This window comes from Coregonus lavaretus (genome assembly GCF_964263955.1).
Source record: "Coregonus lavaretus genome assembly, chromosome: 2".
NCBI classification, from domain to species: domain Eukaryota; kingdom Metazoa; phylum Chordata; class Actinopteri; order Salmoniformes; family Salmonidae; genus Coregonus; species Coregonus lavaretus.
In genome coordinates, this window is record NC_139989.1 from 52,248,220 (window position 1) to 52,265,403 (window position 17,184).

Here is a 17,184-nt window from a genome sequence, read left to right on the forward strand (position 1 = left end):
TCTGGTGCGTCTTGGAGGTCTGGAATCTCTCGGTGGTCTGGAATCTCTCGGCGATCTGGAAGGTCCTTAAAGTCTCTTAATCATCAGTTCCCTCACTCTGGTACAATGGTTAAGATGATACCCGATACTCCCCTCTATCCGTACCATCGTTGGTATAACCTGGACAACGATGTGTATGGTCACTTCAGTTGTTAACCTTCCCCCGTCACTAGGGTCTCCGGATCAGCCAGAGTCCCTCTCAATCTATCGACATCGGTCTGTGAAAAGTGTCCTTCAATCAGCCTACCCCTAGGGAAGCTCAGAGTTACTGCTGCAAAGACACAAGCACAGACACACACAAAAGACAACAATGCTACCCAATGGCTGAGGTTGGAACACTCCTATAGTGGGAAACATGGATCTAAGCATCTGTCTCCACCACTTTTACCATCATTAAGGTAGCCAACAACACCTGGTACAGGCCCCTCCACCTAGGGTCTTTCCAGCTCTTTCTTCTGTAGTCTTTTGCCATCACATAGTCTCCAGGGCACAGAAAATACTCAGATTCTCCTACTCAGTTGGGCAGAGTTATCTTCACCCATGAAAAGACAATCTTAAGAACATTGTTAGGTTAGGTGAGACACAGTATGCTACTTATGTCCTCTCATCCGTCAAGAGAAGCCTTGAAATTATGAAGCACACCTGCTTCCAGCTTGTTGTAGTCCACTTATTTCATGCCTCCTATCACAAAAACAAAAAAGATTTAACCTAACCCATAACACATTATTACTACTGCTCATATCCTTAATACACCTTGCATATTTCCCCACAAAACCATTATAAAACATTAAAACCTCTGTAAGCCCAACTTCCCCCCTTGGACACATGCATCACATCGTGATTCATGTGTTCAAAAAACAAAACAACAACAATATTGCCTATTAAACCAAAAATAATAACTAAACTGAAAATGACAACCCTTGAGCATATCTTTACTTAACTGTATCCCATAACACTATTCAAGGAATACCTCTCTTTCAGGACTAACTCTCTCACTTCATCCTTGTCCTGTTTGGACCAATTTATATATAGGATTTTTTCCAAATTATAAACTTCTTCACAATTATCCTTATTATATCTAACCCCCTAATTCAGCATGCCTCTAGAATTCATAGTGCGGGTGATCAGGTCGCACTATAAAGCCAGGATAGATTTCAGAGGTCATTGAAATCATTCAATGAATTGTTTCATCCAATAGTATACTACTCCTAACAACCATCAAGACCTTTCATAAATGTTGTAAGTCTTTAGTACAGCTCTTTTCAAAATAAATCACACATATTTACTTATCCCTCAGTAAATAAAACCCAAATTACATGTGTATGCCCCTTTAAGATATTTCACTTCCATCCCATCAAAAAAACCCAAATAGAAATAAAAATCCTATACAACTAACATTTCATACTAAGTAGTTTGTTTGTGGTTATTCAAACACCATATAGTAAAACAATAAACAAACAAAAATGGCCAGGCCTTATTTATTTTGGTAGCTCCCTATCTCAACCTAAAAATAAAACTACTTAATTTTACTAACTAGTTCCACCCTAGCCTACAGACTTTTTTAAACCTCCCAATAAAGAAATCCCCATGTTCCTGGAAGAAAAAGTATACATGTCGTTAACATATAATCAACAATCCAAAGATAGTAATTACACACAAAACATCATACATACAGTGGGGGAAAAAAGTATTTAGTCAGCCACCAATTGTGCAAGTTCTCCCACTTAAAAAGATGAGAGAGGCCTGTAATTTTCATCATAGGTACACGTCAACTATGACAGACAAATTGAGGAAAAAAAATCCAGAAAATCACATTGTAGGATTTTTAATGAATTTATTTGCAAATTATGGTGGAAAATAAGTATTTGGTCACCTACAAACAAGCAAGATTTCTGGCTCTCACAGACCTGTAACTTCTTCTTTAAGAGGCTCCTCTGTCCTCCACTCGTTACCTGTATTAATGGCACCTATTTGCACTTGTTATCAGTATAAAAGACACCTGTCCACAACCTCAAACAGTCACACTCCAAACTCCACTATGGCCAAGACCAAAGAGCTGTCAAAGGACACCAGAAACAAAATTGTAGACCTGCACCAGGCTGGGAAGACTGAATCTGCAATAGGTAAGCAGCTTGGTTTGAAGAAATCAACTGTGGGAGCAATTATTAGGAAATGGAAGACATACAAGACCACTGATAATCTCCCTCGATCTGGTGCTCCACGCAAGATCTCACCCCGTGGGGTCAAAATGATCACAAGAACGGTGAGCAAAAATCCCAGAACCACACAGGGGGACCTAGTGAATGACCTGCAGAGAGCTGGGACCAAAGTAACAAAGCCTACCATCAGTAACACACTACGCCGCCAGGGACTCAAATCCTGCAGTGCAAGACGTGTCCCCCTGCTTAAGCCAGTACATGTCCAGGCCCTCACCGCTAACTAGCTAGCAATTTCCTGCCGATAATAATAATAATAATAATAATAATAATAATAATAATAATATGCCATTTAGCAGACGCTTTTATCCAAAGCGACTTACAGTCATACAAAATTTGCGATCCTTGTACACCTAACTTAACCCATAATGTCCCTTATAGCGTTCTCACGTTTCAGCAAGCCCCAATGTTTAACACCCACAGACAAAAATGGAAATTCTTCCATTTTTACTAGCAGACCTAATAAAACACTTTCAAACAGCGTTCTGCATTTACCTCTATCATAGGGTTTAAAAACGAACTTAACAACATTAACCATCCTAAATTGCCGTAGTAACGTCATGTTTGGTTCAGTTGATCTATTACCATATAAGACATTCACTTCTCCATGCGTCGTAAACTATATCCTATTTCTCCTGTAATCAACTAAAATCATGCCACGCAATTAAACCATCACTCCGCCATTATCAGAATGAATGAGATCTATTAATTTATCCTTTCTAAGTAAGCTACAAGTAACACCAAACACTTGCTGTAGTTTACCATCATATATTGAAATCATCCATTTGTTACAATCCAATTTATTTATAGACATATTCCACCATTGTCACTCGTTTAATCTAGCAAAACCTTATTCAATGACTACCACGTACTCTCCTCTCCATACCCGTTAACATTTTAGCAGATGCTCTTATTCCAAACGACATTATTATACTTACAGTGAGGGAAAAAAGTATTTGATCCCCTGCTGATTTTGTAAGTTTGCCCATTGACAAAGAAATGATCAGTCTATAATTTTAATGGTAGGTTTATTTTAACAGTGAGAGACAGAATAACAACCAAAATATCCAGAAAAACGCATGTCAAAAATGTTATAAATTGATTTGCATTTTAATGAGGGAAATAAGTATTTGACCCCCTCTCAATCAGAAAGATTTCTGGCTCCCAGGTGTCTTTTATACAGGTAACGAGCTGAGATTAGGAGCACACTCTTAAAGGGAGTGCTCCTAATCTCAGTTTGTTACCTGTATAAAAGACACCTGTCCACAGAAACAATCAATCAATCAGATTCCAAACTCTCCACCATGGCCAAGACCAAAGAGCTCTCCAAGGATGTCAGGGACAAGATTGTAGACCTACACAAGGCTGGAATGGGCTACAAGACCATCGCCAAGCAGCTTGGTGAGAAGGTGACAACAGTTTGTGCGATTATTCGCAAATGGAAGAAACACGAAAGACCTGTCAATCTCCCTCGGCCTGGGGCTCCATGCAAGATCTCACCTCGAAGAGTTGCAATGATCATGAAAACGGTGAGGAATCAGCCCAGAACTACACGGGAGGATCTTGTCAATTATCTCAAGGCAGCTGGGACCATAGTCACCAAGACAACAATTGGTAACACACTGCGCCGTGAAGGACTGAAATCCTGCAGCACCCGCAAGGTCCTCCTGCTCAAGAAAGGCCATATACAGGGCCGTCTGAAGTTTGCCAATGAACATCTGAATGATTCAGAGGAGAACTGGGTGGAAGTGTTGTGGTCAGATGAGACCAAAATCGAGCTCTTTGGCATCAACTCAACTCGCCGTGTTTGGAGGATGAGGAATGCTGCCTATGACCCCCAAGAACACCATCCCCACCGTCAAACATGGAGGTGGAAACATTATGCTTTGGGGGTGTTTTTCTGCTAAGGGGACAGGACAACTTCACCGCATCAAAGGGACGATGGACGGGGCCATGTACCGTCAAATCACGGGTGAGAACCTCCTTCCCTCAGCCAGGGCATTGAAAATGGGTCGTGGATGGGTATTCCAGCATGACAATGACCCAAAACACACGGCCAAGGCAACAAATGAGTGGCTCAAGAAGAAGCACATGAAGGTCCTGGAGTGGCCTAGCCAGTCTCCAGACCTTAATCCCATAGAAAATCTGTGGAGGGAGCTGAAGGTTCGATTTGCCAAACGTCAGCCTCGAAACCTTAATGACTTATAGAAGATCTGCAAAGAGGAGTGGAACAAAATCCCTCCTGAGATGTGTGCAAACTTGGTGGCCAACTACAAGAAACATCTGACCTCTATGATTGCCAACAAGGGTTTTGCCACCAAGTACTGTCATGTTTTGCAGAGGGGTCAAATACTTATTTCCCTAATTAAAATGCTAATCAATTTATAACATTTTTGACATGCGTTTTTCTGGATTTTTTTGTTGTTATTCTGTCTCTCACTGTTCAAATAAACCTACCATTAAAATTGTAGACTGATCATGTCTTGGTCAGTGGGCAAACGTACAAAATCAGCAGGGGATCAAATACTTTTTTCCCTCACTGTATACTAGCCTCCCTTGGGAATCGAACACCCAACCCTGGCGTTGCAAGCACCGTGCTCTACCAACTGAGCTACAGAGGACCACAGATGAGCGTATAGTGCCTTTTTCTGATAATGTTATAATTGTAGCCTATTGCATTACTTTAGTTTAAAATATAAGTTTGTTTATTCAACAAATCTAGAACCCACTATAAATTGATGCTATTCCCTCAGCATAAAAGCCAAAGCTCCTTGCATCCCCTGGTTTACGTAACGAAAATACATTATCATGCTACAATTCACCAAATATTCGCATACACCACTGGTGACGCAAACCATAGAATAAAGTAATAACAATTAGAATTTTGTCAAATAAATGTTTTCCATCCAACTATTCAAACTTGCTTTAAATAACTCTTTCAGCTCGATACAGTAAAGCAAGTACAACTCTATTTTACCCGGAAACTAGTTCATGGCATTAGTAAAGTCTATTCACATCCCAACAATAACTAATAATATATGTATATTCATATTATTAAAATACCTTACTTTCATTCCAGTCTACCTAAACAATTCAAATTATGGCCAAATCTCTTATCCAAATTGCCAGTCCGCTATTCAAATGTAACTGTCCTTTCTGATTTAGACTATAGACACTCCTCCTTCTTTCCCGTTGAATAAGAATAAATTCAGTCTGAAAAGACTCAGGCTGCTAAATCTTCCAATCTTATCCTGACTGTTCCTTCAATCTAAACAACCCACAACTATAGCTAAACTATACTTAGAAAACCTAGACTCTGTTCAGCGATGCAGAATCTATGCTTTATTGAAATGACAAGTTAATCCTCCTTTATTCCAATGATAATGGTCAGTAGTTTTAGTATCTGGCACATACCACACTTTATCAGAAAATAGCTTTGAAGGACACAGATCTCACACGCTCAACGTAATCAACTTAGCAGTCAACAAGTCAAACCCCACATTCATTGATTTGGAAACAGATCTAACCAAATGAATTATATATCTGCTTCTGAAATAATAGATAGTTTATTATAATGCTTAATTCTACCACATGTCCTATGTACTCTCTCCCATTTCCACGTACGTCTACGTCTACATCTACATCTACGTCATTTAGCAGACGCTCTTATCCAGAGCGACTTACAGGAGCAATTCGGGTTAAGTGCCTTGCTTAAGGGCACATCGACAGATTTTTCACCTAGTCGGCTCGGGGATTAGAACCAGCGACCTTTCGGTTACTGGCACAACGCTCTTAACCACTAAGCTACCTGCCGCCCGTACGTGTTTTGGCAAGTCAACACCTATAATTTTATCCAATCCCTCGTATTAAATCACACTCACATAAAATTCATTATATTCCAATATATTCATATCTACCAAACCATTCATGTTTCTAAGTATTCTTTATTGCCACAAATCAGTTAATCACCATCTAGTCTCAGCGGAACAAACAACAAATTACCCAAATCCTTTCCCTCAGTCATAGAATCCTCCTAGAATCATATATGCTGGTCACTATTCCCTGATCTTACAAAATTCTATGACAGGCATTGTTGTACGAAACTCCAAGATATAATTTACAAGAAAAGCTTATTATTCCAACGTATATATAATTATCAAACACACCTCTATATCTCATCATTCAAACTTCAGAGTGCGACTAATTTACACCATTATACCACTTTTATTCCATATTTATACAATGTTGTTCTTAAACGCCCTTAATTACTATTTGTATAACCTACAGGAATATTTTATTCTATCAAAGGCCCCAAATTTGGAATGTTAACCCTATCCTAGTTATTATTTTACTGTAGTCAATTTATCATAATACTACATCACCTCTAAAGTGTCTAAATATAATGTCAGAAACATACCCTAAAAGATTTATCAAAATACAATGCATAGACGTCATATGACCACACCGGTACACGTGACCTGTTCCTCCAACAGGATTTATTCTACCCCTCCTGGTAACGTGAATTTTTCTACACTCAGTTGGTCAATGAATATCCACGCACCATTCACTCTTCCTCTCTTGGTGTGAGACCGGGTGCGTCCTTCCTACCAGGTTATACTCAAACAACGGTCCAGGAAAGGTGCGCCAACCTTTCTCCACCAAACACAGACACTTCAAACGACCTCAAACACAGCTTCTCTCCTCAACACAGAAAATAAGCTGTTATCTGCAGGATTTCTTATTATTCTCATTCATACAGATGAGCAGCCACTTGTGCCCAAATGAATCAGACAGTTGAATGACTCACAGCCACCAAAGCAAACCACTCACTCATACGAGATGAGCAGACCTACTCTATTTTAACACTTTATCAAAATTTTGAAGCCCTTGTAGCTATTTAACCCGTTCACCTACTCAGGATGACCGGTGTTACTCCAATTTATGGTGTCACCTACGCCGGATGACCTAACTTTTTTACCTGATCGACCCTACCTAATTTTGGCATCACCACAACACAGGATGATGCCCTACCTACCCGAGCAGACCTCTTAACAATGAATTCCTCATTAGAGCGGTAACCGTAGGTAGCCACCTGCCCATTCAGACCTCTGGAGTGCTAATTTTAGCTCTCCAAAGCGGTATCGACAGGATTTCTATTTATTTAGCCCCCTAGGTGTTTCCTCAACACACCTGGACTTCTACTACGCTTTCCTAAGCGACCTGTAAATTCTGCCCTATTTTTTCTGTTACACTTCCTCAACACAGAAAAAGGAGCGGTATTACACAGGATTTCTGCCTACCTAAGCAGCCTATAAACGATACACTTTCGCTACACGTTTATAGCGATATTCGCAGGACTTAACATGTTATTGTCTGATCGCTCAACCAGATGGACAACCACCCGTGCCGAAATGATTCAGACAAAGCGATCAGCAGGATGAATCTAATGAATCAAATGAATCAAATGAATCAAATGAATCAAATCAATTGAACAGACGGTTCAGACAAACAACAGAGTGACATCGACATAAAGACATGTATTAAAAGACATGTATTCTTAAATTCAAAAGCTCCTAGTCTCTAATGTTCTGGTTCTTAAATTTGGAGAGACCTTACTTGGTATTTCTGCAGCTGATGCCGTGCCCCGGATCGGACCACACAAACGTTATACTATATAAGTAAGAACTTGGCTTACCTTTTAAAAGCGGCCGCTTTTGTTTGTATGGTCCGTCCAAGCCGTTTCATAACTACAGATGTACACTGTCTCTGGACCCTTTTTTTCAACTCCTGGCTAGCTCGCCAAATATGTCGTAGAAATATTTGACTCAAAAAGTAGTCAACTTAAAAATATTTCTCAAGAGACTGGAACTTGTGAATTTAGACTTTTATTATTTGCATAACAAAGCCGAGCTTGCTCCATGGAGCAACAACTGCTTGTCCTGAACCGGAGTGCTCCTTTTTATACAGACACATTGATACAACTGATGGTTACTCCTCCCTATGTGAATCAATAGCATCTTTCAGTATCACATGTTGGCTGCTCACGAGGGCTACTTGCGCTTCTCTAAGTGGGGCCACTGTATCTTATTAGTGGCATGACTCAAAAAATTATGTACATACGTACGTTAAAGAACAATCACACTCTGTATTGACTATATTCACTATCTAGGCATGCATCTGGAGTACAAAGTATCATTCATGTTCATTCTGTTTCACCATTATCATTTCATAACACATTATAAAACATATCCATTCATACTTAAACATGATTTATACATGTCATCCATAACCCATTCTCAACCACATACATTTAAACATTTATCATCCTCCCCGGCCCCTGAGATTATGTGCATGTGGCCATGTGTCAGGTCATAAGCACAAAGAAATGATAACACTAGTTCCATTGTTACTCCAATCTCCACACATGTCATTGACATACCCAGCCCAGCTGCAGGGAGCTTATGAAAAACACATAAATGTCTCTGCTCTGTATTAACCCTTCAACTGGTTCTCAATCCATAAACATTTTAAGGCATATAGGTGTTTAATTCTACAGCATATGTACTTGAAAATCATCCATATTATAGGTTGAGAGCTTTTGTGAAATAGCACAGTTAGAAAGATATGGCATATAGAAGCAAACCGTATGGACATCATGAAAATGATCACAGAGGTTGAGGGTAGTGGAAGTTCAAGGGTAAAAACAAACAAAATAGAATTATTGTAAAATTGACTGTGTCCATAAAATGTATATAGTATGTATAAGTTGGAAGTAGAGGCCTAAGCATTGTTGTTCACTAGTTTATTCCAATTAGGGAAGGGGTGGTGTAGTTGGAAAGTAATGAAGGAAATATATATATTTTTTAAAGGATATGTATGTATGTATGTATGTATGTATGTATGTATGTATGTATGTATGTATGTATGTATGTATGTATGTATGTATGTATGTATGTATATATACATACATACAGTGAGGGAAAAAAGTATTTGATCCCCTGCTGATTTTGTACTTTTGCCCACTGACAAAGACATGATCAGTCTATCATTTTAATGGTAGGTTTATTTGAACAGTGAGAGACAGAATAACAACACAAAAATCCAGAAAAACGCATGTCAAAAATGTTATAAATTGATTTGCTTTTTAATGAGTGAAATAAGTATTTGACCCCTCTGCAAAACATGACTTAGTACTTGGTGGCAAAACCCTTGTTGGCAATCACAGTGGTCAGATGTTTCTTGTAGTTGGCCACCAGGTTTGCACACATCTCAGGAGGGATTTTGTCCCACTCCTCTTTACAGATCTTCTCCAAGTCATTAAGGTTTCGAGCCTGATGTTTGGCAACTCGAACCTTCAGCTCCCTCCACAGATTTTCTATGGGATTAAGGTCTGGAGACTGGCTAGGCCACTCCAGGACCTTAATGTGCTTCTTCTTGAGCAACTCCTTTGTTGCCTTGGCCGTGTGTTTTGGGTAATTGTCATGCTGGAATACCCATCCACGACCCGTTTTCAATGCCCTGGCTGAGGGAAGGAGGTTCTCACCCAAGATTTAACGGTACATGGCGCCGTCCATCGTCCCTTTGATGCGGTGAAGTTGTCCTGTCCCCTTAGCAGAAAAACACCCCCAAAGCATAATGTTTCCACCTCCTTGTTTGACGGTGGGGATGCTGTTCTTGAGGTCATAGGCAGCATTCCTCCTCCTCCAAACACGGTGAGTTGAGTTGATGCCAAAGAGCTTGATTTTGGTCTCATCTGACCACAACACTTTCACCCAGTTCTCCTCTGAATCATTCAGATGTTCATTGGCAAACTTCAGACGGCCCTGTATATGTGCTTTCTTGAGCAGGGGGACCTTGCGGGCACTGCAGGATTTCAGTCCTTCACGGTGTAGTTTGTTACCAATTGTTTTCTTGGTGACTATGGTCCCAGCTGCCTTGAGATCATTGACAAGATCCTCCCGTGTAGTTCTGGGCTGATTCCTCACCGTTCTCATGATCATTGCAACTCCACGAGTTGAGATCTTGCATGGAGCCCCAGGCGAGGGAGATTGACAGTTATTTTGTGTTTCTTCCATTTGCGAATAATCGCACCAACTGTTGTCACCTTCTCACCAAGCTGCTTGGCGATGGTCTTGTAGCCCATTCCAGCCTTGTGTAGGTCTACAATCTTGTCCCTCACATCCTCGGAGAGCTCTTTGGTCTTGGCCATGGTGGAGAGTTTGGAATCTGATTGATTGATTGCTTCTGTGGACAGGTGTCTTTTAATCAGGTAACAAGCTGAGATTAGGAGCACTCCCTTTAAGAGTGTGCTCCTAATCTCAGCTCGTTACCTGTATAAAAGACACCTGGGAACCAGAAATCTTTCTGATTGAGAGGAGGTCAAATACTTATTTCCCTCATTAAAATGCAAATCAATTCATAACATTTTTGACATGCGTTTTCCTGGATTTTTGTTGTTGTTATTCTGTCTCTCACTGTTCAAATAAACCTACCATAAAAATTATAGACTGATCATTTCTTTGTCAGTGGGCAAAAATCAGCAGGGGATCAAATACTTTTTTCCCTCACTGTGTATATATATATATATATATTTGCGAGATAAAAAAACATATGGGGGATTGGAAGTGATGCAGACAATTACATTGATGGAAGTTACAATCTATCTGTAATATTAAAGCTGATCTACCCCCTAAAAAAAAAAAACTATTGTTGCAAGGACAGACGATTTTTACGCACCACGCATTTCAGCACTCGGTGGTCCCATTCTGTGAGCTTGTGTGGCCTACCACTTTGCGGCTGAGCCGTTGTTGCTCCTAGACGTATCCACTTCACAATAACAGCACTTACAGTTGACCGGGGCAGCTCTAGCAGGACAGAAAATTGATTAACTGACTTGTTGGAAAGGTTGCATCCTATGACGATGCCACGTTGAAAATCAATGAGCTCTTCAGTAAGGACATTCTAATGCCAATGTTTGTCTATAGAGATTGCATGGTTGTGTGCTCAATTTTATACACCTGTCAGCAATGGGTGTGGCTGAAATAGCCAAATGCACTCATTTGAAGGGGTGTCCACATACCGATATTGGTACCACAATGGAATTTCCTATCCGAAGACCGCTTAAGGTATCAAAGCTCTGTTTATTTCCTGTTTATCAGAATGTCTGCCATTTGCTGCCAGCTTGGGAAGAAAAAGTTCAAACTTGGGTCATACACCTGGAAATCATCCATTATTCACATCTACACTTCAATTTCTCCCTGTTTGTGACTCACCTTGGCAGCAGTTCGTCCTTCATGCCTGAAACCAAAATAATTCCACTATTCAGTAGAACTCACCTGTAGTTTGTCAGAATGAATGAAGGATTTGTTCATCTCATCAGGCCATGACAAATAACATCTACTATAGATAGGAACTTACCTGCCACTGGGCACAGACGTCATTTCAACGTCTAGTTTTGATTTACATTTGGTTGAGTTGTCAACTAATGTGAATTAAACTTGAAATCAACAAAACATTTCACCATGTCATTGGATTTAGGTTAAAAGTTGGGTGAAAAAAATGAAATGAACGAGGAAACAACGTTGATTCAACCGGTTTTTGCCCAGTGGGCAGCCACATACTTCACAATGTATTGTCCGTGCCTTTACAAACACCTCTGAGACAGTGAGGACTAGTTAGATAGCAGGTGCCTGGGAGACTGCTGTTGAATAGGGGAATTTGCTGTCAGCCATGACGGTGTGACTAACCAGCCAGTGTTTACAGCCACCCAGTGGTAATCAGCCTATCCCTTATTCCACCCAGCAGCTTGTTGTCTCTGACCAGAGGCTAAGTCATATTTAATCACTTGTCGCTCCTGTTTATTGCTTTGGAGAGCTGATCGCAAATGTAATCACAACCATAGACTTAATGGGTATCTTTATAGCTAATCTTAATAAGGCCCAGGGAAATCAATGGCATTTGGTACAGGCAGCTAGCTGGGCTAATGAAGCACTCTGCTAATGAAGGACAGGGGCACCCACTTGACCGACCCCCTAGCACAGAAAGATTGTCACCGTCACTTTGCCTCAGGAACCATTTCTGCTAATGCCAACATTAGGAGGGCAATATGCAAACCATCTTTAACAAAAATTCACCAATACTGGATTTTTAGGTAGGAGGGACACTAGCTCAGTTTTTACCCGATGCACGTTGAGAACCCTACAAGCAGCAGTGAAAGGTTCAGGGCCTGATGACCTGGTTAGCGGAACTCTTTCTTATTCAACATTAAGATAATGAGACATAAACACAACATTTTTAGTTGTTGGGTACTTCTGCCATCTAGTGGCCATCAGTCATAATGTAATACTTACATTTATAAACCTGCTAACTGAAAGCCTCACTACATTTGCAGCCCCAACAATGTGAGAGAATGAGAAATGTACTGGTAAATGTAAATCTACTTACATATTGCTGTCCTTTTCACCAATATTCACATTTATTGTGCATCCCTCATTCCAACCAGTTTGCTGTAATACTCCCTCATGAGTCTCATCCCAGCTCTTGGTGAAATCCACAACAGATCTGTAAAACTCCTCCAGAGACAGGGTAGAGGCAACATCATCAAATTCACTCTCATCGTCACCAATAGTGAAGATTACAGGCTCAAACTTTTCAATGGTGTGGTAACCATAAGCTCCAAGGCGCTCCAAGGTAGTTAGTGGACAGGATAACCTTGGGAGGGGCCCTTACCTGGTACTGACAGTAGGGCCAGCTGAGCCTGTGACTGGCGTAGGGCAGGGATGTCGCTCCCTGAAGTAGTTTGTTCGTAACACTCACAAACTACCTGCTACCCAAAGAAAAAGCAACAAAGAAAGTCTTAGCAACAATGGTTTATATGCAATTATATTAATAACAACAATAAAAACGTAAGGTTACTTGCGTAACCCAGGTTCTCTGATATTATGAGTGAGATATCTCACGTGGGATTCACCCCAATCTCAGAAGCTCGAAGAACCAATTTACATGTCTGTCGGAGACAAACAGATTGAGTGGCGAATGAGGTGAGCCCCTCCTGTCATTATAAGGACCAAATGCCCGCCTCTGATCTGTCTCGATCATGCTGAACTTCCTCACACTCTTGCGAGTAGGGGTATGCAGTGAGATATCTCACTCATATCATAGAACCTAGGTTACATAAGTAACCTTGAGTTCTCTTTCAATTATTTGTTTTCGATATCTCACATGTGGGATATAGCCAACTCCCTTACCGCAAACATGCTCTCCGAAGCCAGGTAGTCTCAACATATCAACCCTCAGAGGCCTGACACTGAGGACAGTATGCGCCAAAGAAGGTTTAGTGATGTCAAGCCAGTAGAACCTCATAAAAGTATGAGGGGATGCCACAAGAGGTTGGTGGCACCTTGGTGGCACCTTGGGGAGGACGGGCTCACAGTAATGGCTGGAATGGAATAAATGGAATGGTAATCGAACTCATCAAACACATGGTGTTCCATTCACTCCATTCCATCCACTTATGTGCCGTCCTCCCCTCAGCAGCCTCCTGTGGGGAATGCCCAACAAGCCGCGTCGCAAATATCCAGTAAGGAGATGCCCATGAATAGTGCCCAAGAGGTACTATAACCATACCTCTTGTGGAGTGAGCCATCAGGCCCTCCAGAGGCTGTAACCCCTTGCTATTATAGGCCAATATAATAACTTCCACAATCCAATGTGATAACTGTTGACGAGAGAGGGACCTCCCCTAGCAGGGAGGTGCCCAGGACACAAAGAGTTGTCACTCTTGCGCAAAGCTCTCGCTCAATCCAAGTATATGCGCAATGCATGTACTGGACACAAACGGTGGAGACGCTCTTCTTCCATAGAGGGAAGGGCGGCGGGTGGAAAGCCACAAGCTCCAAGGCAAAACAAATGTAATTGCCGCTGACCTTAAGCATAAAGGCAGGGTTGGGCAACAAGGAAACCTTGGAAAAACCCAGGGCAAACTGTAGGCACGAATGGTGAACTGACTGTGCATGCAGCTCACTCACTGGCTTTGCGGACCTAAGGGCGACCAGTAAAGTGGTCTTAAATGAGAGATATTTCATCACACTTTCCAGCAGCTCAAAAGGGTGGCTATTTGAAGAATCTCAAATATAAAATATTTGTTGATTTATTTAACACTTTTTTGGTTACTACATGATTCCATATGTGTTATTTCATAGTTTTGATGTTTTCACTATTATTCTACAATGTAGAAAATAGTAAAAATAAAGAAAAACACCTTGAATGAGTAGGTGTTCTAAAACTTTTGACCAGTAGAGTATATACAGTTGAAGTCGGAAGTTTACATACACCTTAGCCAAATACATTTAAACTCAGTTTTTCACAATTCCTGACATTTAATCCTAGTAAAAATTCCCTGTCTTATGTCAGTTAGGATCACCACTTTATTTTAAGAATGTGAAATGTCAGAACAATAGTAGAGAGAATGATTTATTTAAGCTTTTATTTCTTTCATCACATTCCCAGTGGGTCAGAAGTTTACATACACTCAATTAGTATTTGGTAGCATTGCCTTTAAATTGTTTAACTTGGGTCAAATGTTTCGGGTAGCCTTCCACAAGCTTCCCACAATAAGTTGGGTGAATTTTGGCCCATTCCTCCTGACAGAGCTGGTGTAACTGAGTCAGGTTTGTAGGCCTCCTTGCTCGCACACGCTTTTTCAGTTCTGCCCACAAATGTTCTATAGGTTTGAGGTCAGGGCTTTGTGATGGCCACTCCAATACCTTGACTTTGTTGTCCTTAAGCAATTTTGCCACAACTTTGGAAGTATGCTTGGGGTCATTGTCCATTTGGAAGACCCATTTGCGACCAAGCTTTAACTTCCTGACTGATGTCTTGAGATGTTGCTTCAATACATCTACATAATTTTCCTTCCTCATGATGCCATCTATTTTGTGAAGTGCACCAGTCTCTCCTGCAGCAAAGCACCCCCACAGCATGATGCTGCCACCCCTGTGCTTCGCGGTTGGAATGGTGTTCTTCGGTTTGCAAGCAACCCCCTTTTTCCTCCAAACATAACAATGGTCATTATAGCCGAACAGTTCTATTTTTGTTTCATCAGACCAGAGGACATTTCTCCAAAAAGTACGATCTTTGTCACCATGTGCAGTTGCAAACCGTAGTCTGGCTTTTTTTATGGCGGTTTGAGAGCAGTGGCTTCTTCCTTGCTGAGCGGCCTTTCAGGTTATGTCGATATAGGACTCGTTTTACTGTGGATATAGATACTTTTGTACGTGTTTCCTCAAGCATCTTCACAAGGTCCTTTGCTGTTGTTCTGGGATTGATTTGCAATTGATTAGGATGTTTAAGAACCTGCTTGGCGATAACATCCACCTCCTCATTCCCCTCTACTCCCACATGAGCTGGTAGCCAGCGGAACATCACAAATACCCCCATCGGTTTCACCCTATACAAACACTGCAAAACCTCATACAATATATCCTGTCTGCTACGAGACACAAATGAATTTAAGCTCATCAGTGCTGCACAGGAGTCAGAGCAGATGACTACCCTGTCTGGCCACACCTCGTCCACCCACTCTGCAGCCAATAGTATGGCCAACAACTCCATTGTGTAAACAGATAAATTATCTGTTGCTCTTTTTGTCACTGCCACCTTAAACTCAGCAACACTAAAAGCTGCACCTGTCTTCCCTGGTTTTGGGTCCTTAGATCCATCTGTGAATATATTCAAAAAAACATAATATTGTGTTCTCAAATATTCACTTACAACTGAATCTACTCCTTCCTCAACAGCTCTTACCCTCTCAAGCAACCCTAGATCTATCACTGGCTGAGGGAGCAACCAAGATGGAATAGCAGGAAGAACCAGAGGGACTAAACTCCCTCCCAAACAACCCCATCTCTCTCACCATACCATTGCCTATCCACCCAAAATGTGTATTCAGATTTTGTTTATGTTCCCAGAACTCTAGGAGTACTTTTTTTGTAGGACGTGTAACCTTATGTCTATGTAGATTTACCCAGTATGTCATGGTTAGCTGTTGTCTTCTTAACTTTACCGGCATCTCTCCAAACTCTACCTACATCGCTGCCACCGGGGAGGTCCTGAGTGCTCCAAAACATATTTTTAGGGCTTGGGCCTGGATTACATCTAGCTTTTTAAAAGATGTCTGAGCTGCTCATCCATATGCTATATTTCCAAAAACCAGTGATGACCTTACCAGCACTATATATAGCATTTTCAACGCAATTCCATCTGCACATTAAGGTCCTGGAGTGGCCTAGCCAGTCTCCAGACCTTAATCCCATAGAAAATCTGTGGAGGGAGCTGAAGGTTCGAGTTGCCAAACGTCAGCCTCGAAAACTTAATGACTTGGAGAAGATCTGCAAAGAGGAGTGGGACAAAATCCCTCCTGAGATGTGTGCAAACCTGGTGGCCAACTACAAGAAATTTACATTTACATTTTAGTCATTTAGCAGACGCTCTTATCCAGAGCGACTTACAGTTAGTGAATACATTTTTTTATTTTTTTATACTGGACCCCCGTGGGAATCGAACCACTGCGCCACTCAGGAGACGTCAGAAATGTCTGACCTCTTTGATTGCCAACAAGGGTTTTGCCACCAAGTACTAAATCATGTTTTGCAGAGGGGTCAAATACTTATTTCCCTCATTAAAATGCAAATCAATTTCTAACATTTTTGACATGCGTTTTTCTGGATTTTCTTGTTATTCTGTCTCTCACTGTTCAAATAAACCTACCATTAAAATTATAACATACAAAATCAGCAGGGGATCAAATACTTTTTTCCCCTCACTGTATGGGCAGAAAGCTTAAATTCTTGTTAATCTAACAGCACTGTCCAATTTACAGTAGCTATTACAGTGAATAAATACCATGCTATTGTTTGAGGAGAGTGCACAA